Source organism: Callorhinus ursinus, unplaced genomic scaffold (assembly GCF_003265705.2).
Source record: "Callorhinus ursinus isolate GAN/ISIS: 27379988/994484 unplaced genomic scaffold, GSC_fseal_2.0 scaffold12, whole genome shotgun sequence".
Taxonomy (NCBI): Eukaryota; Metazoa; Chordata; class Mammalia; order Carnivora; family Otariidae; genus Callorhinus; species Callorhinus ursinus.
Genome location: NW_027397074.1, coordinates 84,823,082 through 84,836,282, shown reverse-complemented (window position 1 = coordinate 84,836,282; position 13,201 = coordinate 84,823,082).

Sequence of the window (13,201 nt, the reverse complement as noted above, 5' to 3'; positions counted from 1 at the left end):
GGATACTAGGATTATCTCCATAGAAAATAACCTACAAATTATTTGAATTATCAAGTTTAATAAACAAGATAAAACATAAAGTTATCAAAATCAAATCTACTTCTATACATCAGTAATGAAGAATTGGAAATAAAATATTTGAAAAAATGTCATTTAAAATAGTAACAAAAATGCAGGATCCCTAGGAATAAATATAAGCTGTAAAAAAACCTTTTTAAAAGAATATTTTATGTATTCATCTGAGACAGCGCACTAGCAAGGGAGAGGGACAGAAAGAAGCAGACCAGGACCCCGAGACCATGACCTTAGCCAAAGGCAGACGCCCAACCGACTGAGCCACCCAGGCGCCCCCAAAACCTTTGTTTAGACTATTTTAAAGTTTCCTTGGAAAACATTAAAGGAGACCTAAGTGAACGAAGAAATATGCTATGTGTTTGGATAGGACAAAACAATAATTTGGTAAAGATGTTAATGTTCCCCAAATTCATCTGTACATTTAATGCAATGCTAATCAGATTCCCAATTGTGATTTTCATAGCGCTTGACACTCTAGTGCTAAAGGTTATGTGCGAAGAGAAAGGGCTGGGGACGGCTAGGATTTTCCTAATGAAAAGGAGCTAGACAAGGAAATTAGCCCTATCCGATATGGATTATATTATAAAGCAGCAAGGCAGTGTAGTATTGGCACGAGGATAGACAGACAAGACCAATAAAGCAGGATGAAGATTCCAGAAATGGAGCCATTCCTCAGAGAGAAACTTGCTATATGGGAGAGGAGGGGTGGCAGGCAGAGCAGGGGGGAAAGGATGCGCTTTCCAATACGGATGCCAGGACAACTGGACATCCCGACGCAAAATAAATCCCCGGTGGAGCAAAGACTTAATATAAAAGACAAATCTCTTAAACTTCAGAAGAAAATATAAGAGAAAAACCTTTAAGGAACTTGGCGTAGGAGAAGACCGTCTTCCTTAAGACACACGCATAAAGACCATGAATAAAGGGTGGGTGATGCATTCTAGTTCGCTAAAATGAAGACCTTCTCTGTGCTTAAAAAGCTTCCAGAAAGAAAGTGAAAAGGTGAGGCACATATCAGGAGAGATTTGCCCGTGAAGGTACAGTCAGAAAGCAGAAACGACACTGGGCATCTCAACGGACAGAATGTAACGTGGGGAACTGGTTCAGCCGTCCTTAGGACGTGCAAGGAAAGAGAAGGAAGGGCAGGGCAATGCAAGCTTCTAACCCCAGGAGCTGAGAGGAAAAAAGGGAGGAGCTTGCAGTTATCAGAATGGGGAAGCCTGGAGGCGGGGCTCTGGAGAGTGGGGGCTCCGGCTGGCCAGGACCCGGCGCTGGTGCCTCAGGAGCTCCGGGGGCGTCTCCCGGGGGAGCCCTGCCCATCAGGCTGGTTCAGGAATGGCCAAAGAAAGCCGGCAACCAGAACCCATGCCTCCGGTATAGAGAGGATCAATGCTGGGGCCACCCTGGCAGGAACAAGAGGAACAAAGCACGCTCTGATTGCCTTCCGTTCCGCTAGCTTACTTGGCATTTTCTAGTACGATATAAAAATGGAATTACACTTTATGTACTTTTTTGCCTGGTTTCTTTCACTCGGCATGGCTGTTTTGAGATTTGTCCCGGTTGTCGTGTGTATCAATAGTTCATTCCTTTCCCTTGCCAGGTAGTAGTCGACCATAGGCTCTATTAACACTCACCACTCACCTGTTCTGGTCTTTTGTGCTATTTCCAGTATCTGGCTATCACAAATAAAGCTTCTTATCAACATTCATGGGTAAATCTTCGGACATATACTTTCATTTCTCTTGGATAAATACCTCCGGGTGGAATGACTGGATCCAAATGGTGGTGACATTTTACATTCTGACCAAGAACATCTGTGTTCCCTCTAGCCGTGGTTCCCCATCCTTGCCAACACTTGGTACGGTCCGTCTTTTTTAATTTTAGCGATTCTATTAGGTGTGCCACTGTATTCGGTGGTTTTAATCTCATTGTGGTTTCAGTTTGCATTTCTCTAATGACTAGTAATATCGAGCACATTGGCATGTGTTTGGTATAGCTAGAACTACTTCCCCAGAACCATTCCCTAGTGTAGGTGCCAGTGAGAGTTGGCCGACAGAAGAACTTGAGTGACATCTGGGAGGCAGAAGTGAAGCGGGAGCCACGACGCTCGGAAAGTCGTGGAAAGTTGCGGTGGCTCCGGACTGGTACACACAGGCACAGGTGTCAGCACCTGTGAGGGGCGCCTGGGTGGCTCAGTTGGTTGAGCTTCTGCCTTTGGCTCAGGTCGTGGTCTCAGGGTCCTGCGATCGAGTCTCGCACTGGCTGTAAACTTTTTCATTCATGTGGGAAACATACACAAATGCACAGATTGTAAGTGTTCATCTTTATGAATTACCAAAAAAAGAAATGCACCTGTGTAACCCTACATCCAGATCGAGAAATAGAACATTATTCAGAGGTGGATGGGAAATGAGATGTGGAGGGCCGGAACAGGGGAGTGGCTCTGCCCTGAGTATACATTTTCATATTGCCTTGACTTTGGAACCATTTTAATGTTTTACATTTCAAAAAAAAAAACCTGCAATAAGTATAAGGAGATAAGTCTAAAAATAAATATAAACAAAACCCAAAACCCTAATGGTATATCATTTGATAACATGACCACAAAAAAGAAAACATTCTCAGTCCTATATATTCTAAGGAAAAAAAAGAGATTGAACTACAATGAGACATTGAACTTCACTTGGTAAGTTGCTTTGGTATAACTTACAAAATCTATTTTTGAGCACAGGAGAAAATATATTGATACTTGGGGGAACCAGGGCTCTAACTATGGGGGGCAGGGGATATTAATGTGGAGTGGAGGAAGGCAAGGAACTGGAAATCCCCCTAGAGAGGGACTGGAATTGTCAGCAGCAGTGTGAATATACACATGGATGTGCACACACGTGCACACACACATTTCCTGACCTTGCCCTCTGAAAAGGGCTAGAAACAACGATGCAGTGGCAATGAGCACTCCTAATGCTCGAATTGAAGTTACTAAATACCATTAAAAGGAACCAGGAACTAACTCTTGGAGAAATGGATGATTCCAGGTCCGGGCAGGAAACCTAAAAGGTGAACAACGCAACATCGCATACCAGAAAGTGAGAGAGGACTCCAACACTGGTGAGTACAAGTCAACAGAATGCAGGGCTCGCTTGAGAAGCCCTGGTGACAGCTCAGTTTGGGACAACTTGAGCATCCAAACAAATTAAGATAGGAATGTGTGATAGCTCATTAAATTAAAGAATCCATGAATCCATGTTAATACTTTTTTAAAATTTTAGGTGGAGAAAGGAAAGCTGTTCTTTCCAAAAAAGTCAACTAATAAATGTAAAAGGACTGATAGAAATATCAAATCACCATTTTATAACCATCAGTGTAATAACTGATTTTGGTAAGAATCATTAATGGATGCTAAATTTGCAAGGTGAGGATGGTTGGGGAACAGGATATAGAAAATCTGTATCCTGGGTGGCTCAGTTGGTTGGGCGACTGCCTTCGGCTCAGGTCGTGATCCTGGAGTCCCTGGATCGAGTCCCACATCGGGCTCCCTGCTCGGCGGGGAGTCTGCTTCTCCCTCTGACCCTCTTCCCTCTCGTGCTCTCTATCTCTCATTCTCTCTCTCTCAAATAAATAAATAAAATCTTTTAAAAAAAAAGAAAAAAAAAGAAAAATCTGTCAACCATCATTTTAAATAACCAAATTCAATCTCATTAGTAGCGGAGCCAAGTGACATCACTGCCTCTTGCTGTCATTCACGGACATAAGATAAACATATATAACACACACATATATAACACATAAACATAAACATAAAACCTGAACAGGACATAGTATCACCTATGTAGTCATTTTGCCAAAATATTGAACTTCAAATAATGAGGAAACAATCAGACAAATCCTTCTCTCCAAAAGTAAACCACTATCCTAACTGTTAACACATTTTTGGGCCTATTTATGGACTTCACATACTCTTGGTGAGATCCAGCATACTGTCATGCGTATGTTGACCGCAGGGACAGTTCTGCCAGTCACCCAGCGCGGAGTCTTCAAAGCTGTCAATTTCATGAAAGAAAATAGAAGACTGGAGAAGTATTCTGGATAAAGCAATCTAAAAACACGTGACCACCACATACAATGCACGAGCCTTGACTGGACCCTATGTGGGAAATAAAAGACGACTAACAATGACATTATTGGGAGAACTGAGAAATATAGACTACGGATTGCATAATAAATGACTGAATCATATCATTGATAAGCCTCCTGCATGTGTTGTGGTTATGTAGAATGCCTTTGTTCTTAGAAAATCCATGTTGGAATACTGAAGAGTGCCAGGATGTCCTCAACAAACTTTCTAATGAGTCAGGAGAAACCTTACACACACACACACACACACACACACACACACACACACACACACGGGGAGAGAGAGAGAGAGAGAGAGAGAGAGAGAGCGAGAGCGCATGCGCAAATGTAGCAAAATGTTAGCAACTTGTGACCCCAGTAGAGTATAAAAATTTTCATTGTACCATTTTTATAACTTTTCTCTAGATTTGATATTTTTTGGAATAAAAAGTTAGATTATGTTCAGAATTTCCTTTATAAACAAAAAGAAGAAACATTACCAGCAACCAAAACCCATGCCTGTGCCTCCTGCCAGTTGTTAACATCCTCTCTCCAAAGTAACGGCTATTCTAACTTCTGACCCCATCTGTGTCCTATTTTTGGATTTTACATATCTGTCTCCCCGTATTGTGTGCAATATCCAGCCACACTATTGTATGTAAGAAGGGTTTGTTTCCTTCCATAGCTGTATAGTATTCTGCTACATGAATATTCATTATTTATCTAAGCTACTGTTGAAGAAGATTTAGGTTGTTGCCAGGTTGGGGCTGTTATGAATAAGCAGCTGTGAAAATTCTTGTGCCCGTCTTTGATGAACTTATATATGCACTTCTGCTAGGAGCACAATTGCTGGATCATAGGTATGCAACCATTCTGTTTCATAGTTAATGACATACAATTTTCCAGGGTGGTTGTATGTACCAATTTATTGGCCATTTGGACAATGTTTTCTGTGAAATGCCTGCTCCGCTCCCATTTTCCTCTGGCGTTGTCTGTCTTTTTTCTCACTGATTGGTAGGCATTACTTTTATATTTGGATATAAGTCCTTTGTTAATTATATGCATTGCAAATATCTTCTCTTTGACCTTCCGCTCTCTTAAAGCTGTCCTTTGATGAACTGAACCCTTAACTACAATGGTCTGATTTATCAGGATTCCCCTTTATGTTTAGTGCTTTCAGCATTCTCATTAGTAAATCGTTACATTTTCACCAAATCACAAAGATATTCTTTAAAGGTTTCTTCCAGAAACATATTGTTTTATTTTTTACATTCAAGCTACGGTCTACCAGGAATTGATTTTGGTATGTGGGGTGAGAGTCTAGACCTTTTCCCACACGTTTTATCCAACTAACCCAGCCTCGCACACTGGAAAAACCATTCTTTCCCTCACTATTCTGTGCACCAAGTTTGTCATAAATCGAGTCCCCATATATGTGTAGATCTGTTTCCGGACTTTCTCTTTTGCTCCATTGGCCTACATCCTTACTCGCCCATCATTACCACCCCGTCTGATTACTATACACAGTATATCTGGTGGTGCAATTCACCCAACTTCGTCCCCCTTCATGAGTGTATTGCTGTTCCTGGCCTTTTTGCATGCCCATAAAATTTTTGGAATCAGCGTGTAAATATCCACAAAAAATTATATGATTTTGGTTGAGATTATTCAAATCTATAAAGATGGGAGGAGAACTGTTGTTGTTGCTATATTAGCCCTTCATTCTACTAACTTAGTACATCCCACTACTTTTTAGGTCTTTAATTTTTCTCAGGGATGGTTTATAGGTTTCTGTAGAGAGATATTATACATCTTTATTTTTATTCCTCAGTAGTCGATTTTTTGTATGTTATTTGAAATAGAACTGTTCACAATTTTTCTACCTTTTAGATTTCTGTCATGTAGAAATAGAATTGATTTTTGTATTGGCATCTTGTATCTAGCAACCTGGCAAATCCACTTAATACCAATGGTTCATCTGTATATTCTTTTTTTTTAATTTAATTTATTTATTTGTCAGAGAGAGAGAGTGAGCACAAGCAGGGGGAGTGGCAGGCAGAGGGAGAAGCAGGCTCCCCGCTGAGCAAGGAGCCTGATGCGGGACTCGATCCCAGGACCCTAGGCTCGTGACCTCAGCTGAAGGCAGACGCTTAACCGACTGAGCCACCCAGGCGCCCTCATCTGTATATTCTTTTGGATTTTCTGCACACATAATACTATCATCTGTGATTAATGGCAATCTTATTTCTTCCTTTCTTATTATTTGTGCTTTTTATTCCTTTTTTTTTTTTCTCCTGACTGCACCAGCCAGGGCCTTGGAAACATAGTTGAATAGAAGTGGTAACTCTGGATGTCTTTTCCTCTTTCCCAGTCTCAAAGGAAAACCTTCCAGTGTCTCATTAAATGGGATGTTTACGGGATGCCTGGGTGACTCAGTCGTTAAGCATGTGCCTTTGGCTCAGGGTCGTGATTCCAGGACCCTAGGATCCAGCCCCGCATCGGGCTCCCACCTCCACAGGAAGCCTGCTTCTCCCTCTCCCACTCCCTCTGCTTGTGTTCCCTCTCTCACTGTCTCTCTCTCTCTCTGTCACATAAATAAAATCTTAAAAAAAAAATAAATATGGTGCTTACTATGAAAGCCTTCTAACCCCTTTATCAGGTTAATAACATTGCCTTCCACAGAGGGCTGAATAATGGCGCCCAAAGATATCAAGCCCTAATCCGGGAAACATGTAAATGTTACCTTATATGGAAAAAAGGGTCTTGGCAGAGGTGATTAAGTTAAGTATATTGAACTGGGAGATTATCCTGGACAATCTGGGTGGCCCTAAATGCAATCGCAAGTGTACTTATAAGAGAGAGGCGGAAGAAGATTTGCGCGGACAAAAGAGGAGAAAGCAATATGACATGGAGCCCAAGACTGGAGGGATGTGGCCACAAACCGAGGAATGCTGGGCAGCCACCAGAAGCTAAAAGGGGCAAGGAATGGATTCTCCCTCCGGGCGCCCTGCTAACACCTTCATGTCAGCGAAGTGAAACTGGTTTTGTACTTCCGGCCTACAGAAGCATAAAATAATAAATGTGGGTTGTTTTAAGCCCCGAAGTCTGAGGTTATCTGTTACAGTGGCCAGAAGAAAGTACAGTCCCCATGAATAATATGCTAAGTGTTTCTAAATCATGAAGAGATGCTGAGTTTCTCAAATGCTGTTTCTGCATCTACGAAAATGATTGTGTGATTCTCCTCCTTTATTCTAGTAATCTGATGAATTATATTGATCAGTGTTAAATCAATCCTGATTTATTCCTGGAATAAATCTGATTGGTCATGATGTTTTCTCCATTTAGACAGTCTCAGATGCATCTAGTTCATAAGAAAGATTTTCCCATACTAGTCCATTCTTATCTCGTCAGGTTTAAATACCAATGTTACATTGGCCTCATAAAACATGTCGGAAGTAACCCCAATTTTTCTAATTCTCTGGAAGCTGTATATGTGTTTAGTATTAGTTCTTCCTTACATTTGGGAGAATTCGCCAGTGAAGCCATCTGAGGCTCAAGCTTTCCTTCTGGGAAGGTTTCTAGTTCAAGAGTCTATTTAATAGATGTGAAACTATTCAATTTTCTATTTCTTCTTGGTCAGTTTTAATAAATTATGTTTTTCAGGGAATTTGACATTTCCTTGAAAATTACATCTAATTTTTCAGATGTCTTGGTATCGAGTTGTTCATAATATTCCTCTTATATCTCTTTGGTGTCTCCAGGACCTGAAGGCTAGTCAGCTGAACAAAACCTCCAGCGTTTTTAGTATCACAGAGGATTTTTATGTCACTTATTGGTGCTGAGAGATAGTCTGGGAAATGTAATTTGGACCCTAGCTCAAGAAAAATCTGGGACAATTTAACAGATTCCTGTGGATAAAAGGGAATATCTGAAAATAAAACTGTCCAAGGAAGATGCCTGGGTGGCTCCGTCAGTTTCTCTCATATGTCGTTCCTTTTTTTTTTTTTTTAAGTAGGCTCCACCCCCAACGTGCAGCTTGAGCCTGACTCTGAGATCTATTGACTGAGCCAGGCAGGGGCCCCTCATTTTGACATATTATCCATATGTATTTTCTCTTGATCACTCTTGCTAATGGCTTATCAATTTTGTTAGTTTATTCACTGACAAATTTTGGCTTTGCTGATCCTATCTATGAACATTTGTTTTCTGTTCTTTATGATTTCATTCCTTCTACATTTGGGGGGGTTCATTTATTGTTCTTTTTCTAATTTCTTGAAATGGTAATTTGGATTATTGATTTCTCAGCCTTTCTTCTTTTTCTAATATGTGAATTTAAGGATTTAAATTTTTATCTAAATGTGATTTTAGCTGTAACATGAAAACTTTGCGTATGTTCTAGTTACATTATCATTCATTTCAAAGTATTTTCTAATTTCTATGAGTTACTTAGAAGTGTGTTGTTTATTTTTCCACCCCACCCCATGCTTCAGACCTTCTGATTCCTGTCTGGAATGTTCCTTCCTTAACCTTGTCTGCCTAGCAAACTCCTGCTGACCCTTCACAGTTGGGTTCAAGTTGTGTGATTCTCCTCCTTTATTCTATTAATGAGATGAATTATATTGATCATTGTTAAATCAACCCTGATTTATTCCTGGAATCAAGAAGCCTTCGCTGCACCCGCCCCAGGCAAAACGGAGCACTCCTTCCCTCTACTGGGTTTGTCTCCATATTCATCCTCTTTTCACTGGACAGGGAGCTCCTTTTAGACAGTCATGCATCTGTCATCACTGTGCTGAGCCCCGAGCAGTTGTTTACTTCCGTGCTTGTTTACTTGCATGCTTGTTTTCCTTGGACAGTTTTGGGTTTGTTTGTTTGTTTTTAAGATTTTATTTATTTATTTGACAGAGAGAGAGAGAGCACAAGTAGGCAGAGAGGAAGACAGAGGGAGAGGGAGAAGCAGGCTCCCCATGGAGCAGGGAGCCTGATGTGGGACTCAATCCCAGGACCCTGGGATCATGACCTGAGCCCAAGACAGAGGCTTAACTGACTGAGCCACCCAGGCATCCCCCTTGTACAGTTTTAATTTCAGATATTCCCTTTTATCCATTGGAATCTATTAAATTGCCCCAGATTTTTCTAGAGATAGGGTCCAAATTACATTTCCCAGACTATCTCTTAGCACCAGTAAGTGACATAAAAAATCCTCTGTGATACTAAAAACCCTGGAGGTTTTATTTAGAAAATATGGTCACCTTGACTATATAGTCTTCCTGCCCAGTACCAGGCTGAGAACCTGCTAGTAACTCAGTATGGACTTGTTGACTAATTTCTACTGAGTGGATTTTGTCCCTAGCCAAGCTAGAAATAACTTGGTGTCCCTATAAAATATTCCTAATTTCAGCTGATTAGCCTTTGTTGTGACAGGTTACCCCCCACAACCCTCGAAAACCATAAGGCAGTACTGTATTCATTACGAGGTCACCCAAAATTGATGACTCAAGGGTTAGCCTTATAAAACTTCAAAATCTCTCGTAAAAATGAGTCAGAATCTAGTAATAAGCTTGTTTCTATTATAATTAATAATGTCTTTGCTGGGGTGGGTCATGTTCTGCGCAGTAAGTGTTCTTTAATGTACGTGGTGAGAAATCTAATTTTCCTATTTTCAAAAGCTGTGGGTAACTTAGTTATGGGGAAATTCAATAACTTCAGTTATTGAATGTTTAAAGTAAATCTAAAAACAAACTCTGATGCTTGTTTCATATAAGTCTGGATTTTTCCACATGGGGAGTTTGCTTAAAGTGAGGCCCACCTACATTCTTTTGCTATACTCCTCATCTTTACCAGCTCTAGGTGACCTCACTTCTGCCCCAGAGAGTCCAGGCCCAGAGCCTTTCCCTCTGTTGAGGAAGCCTGGAATGCCCTAGGGTTCAAGTCTTCATTCCTGAGGCTCAGAGCTCTGTCCCCATGGGAGATGCCGGGGCCCTGGAATGGGTCACTCTCTAAGCTGTTATCAGTCACAGGCACCCTCAGCGTAGACAAGTTCTGACATCAGCATATTAGAATAACTGAGGCTACAGAAGGTTCTAGAAAGTATGAAGGGCAATCACGGATGCCAGGGCACTAAATCTTCCTCTACACATTTGCTACATGCCCACCTTACCCCAGCTCTCTTAAACTACCTCGGAGCTGACCTCCAGGTTGGCTGAGAATGGAAACTCAGGGGCGGCTGGGTGGCTCAGTCGGTTAGGCATTCAACTCTTGAATTCGGCTCAGGTCCTGATCTTATGGCTCGTGAGACTGAGCCCCACGTTGGGCTCCACACTCAGCAGGAGTCTGCTTGGATAGTCTCTCCCTCTGCCCCTCCCCCTGCTCGCTCACCCTCAAATAAATAAATAAATCTAAAGAAAAAAAAGAATGGAAACTCAGCAGCACCTGAGACCCCAGAGCTAGCTTTCTCTGACTGAGGCATGGACCTCCCCACCACCCCAAAGGGAGGCCCCGAGTGACGAGGGGTGTGGGAGCAAGAGAGAGGTGCTTGAAGCACCTGAAGCATTGAATCATCATATTTTTTCACCAGCCAATAAGTCCAAACAATCTTTTAAAATTCAAACAAGCATGGAAGTGTTATAAAGGCACTACAAAACTGATGTGATCGTTCGTGTATGACAACTCCTGGCTTGCTGAGGCCACTCCGGGTAGCGTCCAGACCCACGGGACACGCCCTTGCTCTGTTCTGTCTTGGAGAGATGTGGTGCGGAATGCTGCTGAGGCGCTGGGGTCCAGGTCCCGGAGCCTGCCAGAGCCTCCTGGCAACAGAGCAGGGGCGGAGAAGCTCCTTAGAGCTGAAAACAAGCCCCCCCCCACCCCCAACCCCACCTCTGTGCAGCTTTTCCTGAGCTGTTCCAGGAAAGGCCCCGGCTCGGCCCAGTGGAGGAGCTCCAGAGCCAGGGGGGAGTCAGGCTTGAACAGACACCACCTGCAGCTGAGGACACCTGCCCTCACGCCTGGCCAACCTCCACCGGGTCCTGGTATCAGTCAGGATGGGCGAGGTTAAGTTGCGGTAGCGATCGACCCCCAAATTGTGGGACTTATTACAGCAAAGGGGTTTGTTTTTGTTTTTGTTTTTGTTGTATGCTCCTGTTACATGCTTATCAGGGTTGGCTGAGGGTCCTATGCAGTGTCTCCTCCCTCCAGGATGCAGGCTAACAGAACAGCTTCCACCTTCTCAAATATTGCTGAGCACCATCGTGGTGGGAAAGCAATCTCTGGAAGGCCCCAACTTATAATTAAATGCTCAGCCCAGAAACGACAACTCATTGACCAGACCAACCAGAAGAGGCCAGGAAACACAATCCAGCCACATCCCTCAGGGGAGCCAACTAGAAATATTTGGTGGCCAGCTGTAATGACTACCACAACCTTTTTGAAAGGCCTAGCACTGAGATTCTGGGCTGTGTGCCTGGGCCCAAGAGAAAACCTTAGGCCTAAGGGAGCAGCTAGAAAAATGGAGGTCCCTGCACACAACTATGCCTGCCCCAGCATAGGAAGTACAGCAGGGGTTCCTGGCTCAGCAGCCCCTACATTTGAACCATCTGAACCACACGCTTCAGGCCTCTCCAGTTCCCTGGGTTGACAGAGGATCTCATGCTCACCATCTCCCCCCTCCTGCAGGGTGAGCTGTAGATAATCCATGACCACCCACCTTGGATTTTTCTGGGAGGGTGGAGGTGACGGGAGTGGGCATGGGAACGGACCAGCAGAGAGCGATGAGCTCCTGAGACCCTCGCTCATCACACCACAGAAAATAATCAGTCAAGATTAATACTATGGGATTACTGCATGCTCTGTAAACCTACCCTAGTGAGCACGGTAGAGGAGACAAGAAAGAAGAAATAGCCGCTGCTGTCAAGAAGCTTATAATCTATGAGGCAAGTTAGGACACCGTTACCTTGTGTTATTATTTTTCTCGAAGTGTCAAATAAATGGTACCAATATTAAGTTACGAGCTTGGCCAAGGCAGAGTTCACTACAGACTTGATTGGAATAGAAAGGCTTTGTGGGAGAATTAGGGCATGAGCTGGTCTGGGACAGATTAGGGGGCTTTGTCTGGATAAAAGGAGAGGAAAGAATCTGAGGATAAGGCATAGGCATGGAAATCCTCACACCTGCTTCTGATGCATATACGGACAGACCGCACCATCAAGTTGGAAATGGAGGGAGAGGTACAGGTCTTGCTTTAATCTAAGGGCAGGGGGAGAGGTTAAAAAATAATAATAATAAAGTTAAAAAAATGGGGCCCCCGGGGGGCTCAGTCGGTTGAGTGGCTGACTCTTGGTTTTGGCTCAGGTCCTGATCTCAAGGTTGTGAGATCGAGCCCTGTGTCAAGTTCTACACTTGGTGCAGAGTCCGCTTGAGATTCTCTGCTTCTCCCTCTGCCCTTCCCCCCCTCCACTCATGCTTGCTCCTGCTCTCTCTCTCTCTCAAATAAATAAATAAAGTTTAATCTAATGGGGGGAGGGGTTGTCTTCACGCTTTTTGCAAACAGAGGCTGGGGAGCCAGCTAGGGGGACTTTGCCATGGATTCTTGTCTTAGGTGGAAGATCGGGCCAGTCATTCTTTCCCAAACTTGGCTGTGCATCAGAGCCCCAGCCCCACCCTTGCACCCACCCCCTACTCTAAGCTTGTTAAAAATAGATCTTTTTAAAAAAGTTTCCACCACAAAACTCAGGACCTAGCCCCAGAGATTTTGCTTCTGTAGATCTGGGACGGGATCCAGAAATCCATACCCTTCACAAGATTTCCCACAGATGGAGCTGGTCTGAGAATCCACTCGGATAGGCAATTTCTACCCAGAAATGGCACATATCAAAAGTTGGATTTTTAAGTCACGTTCCTGAAAACTAGCTCCTGTTTGTATTCACTTTGTCTCTGTTGCAGGTACGCGCGCCACCCCCCCCCCCCCCCCTCGATGCAGCAGCTCAGCGCTCGCTGGAATTCTTGCTCACATTGT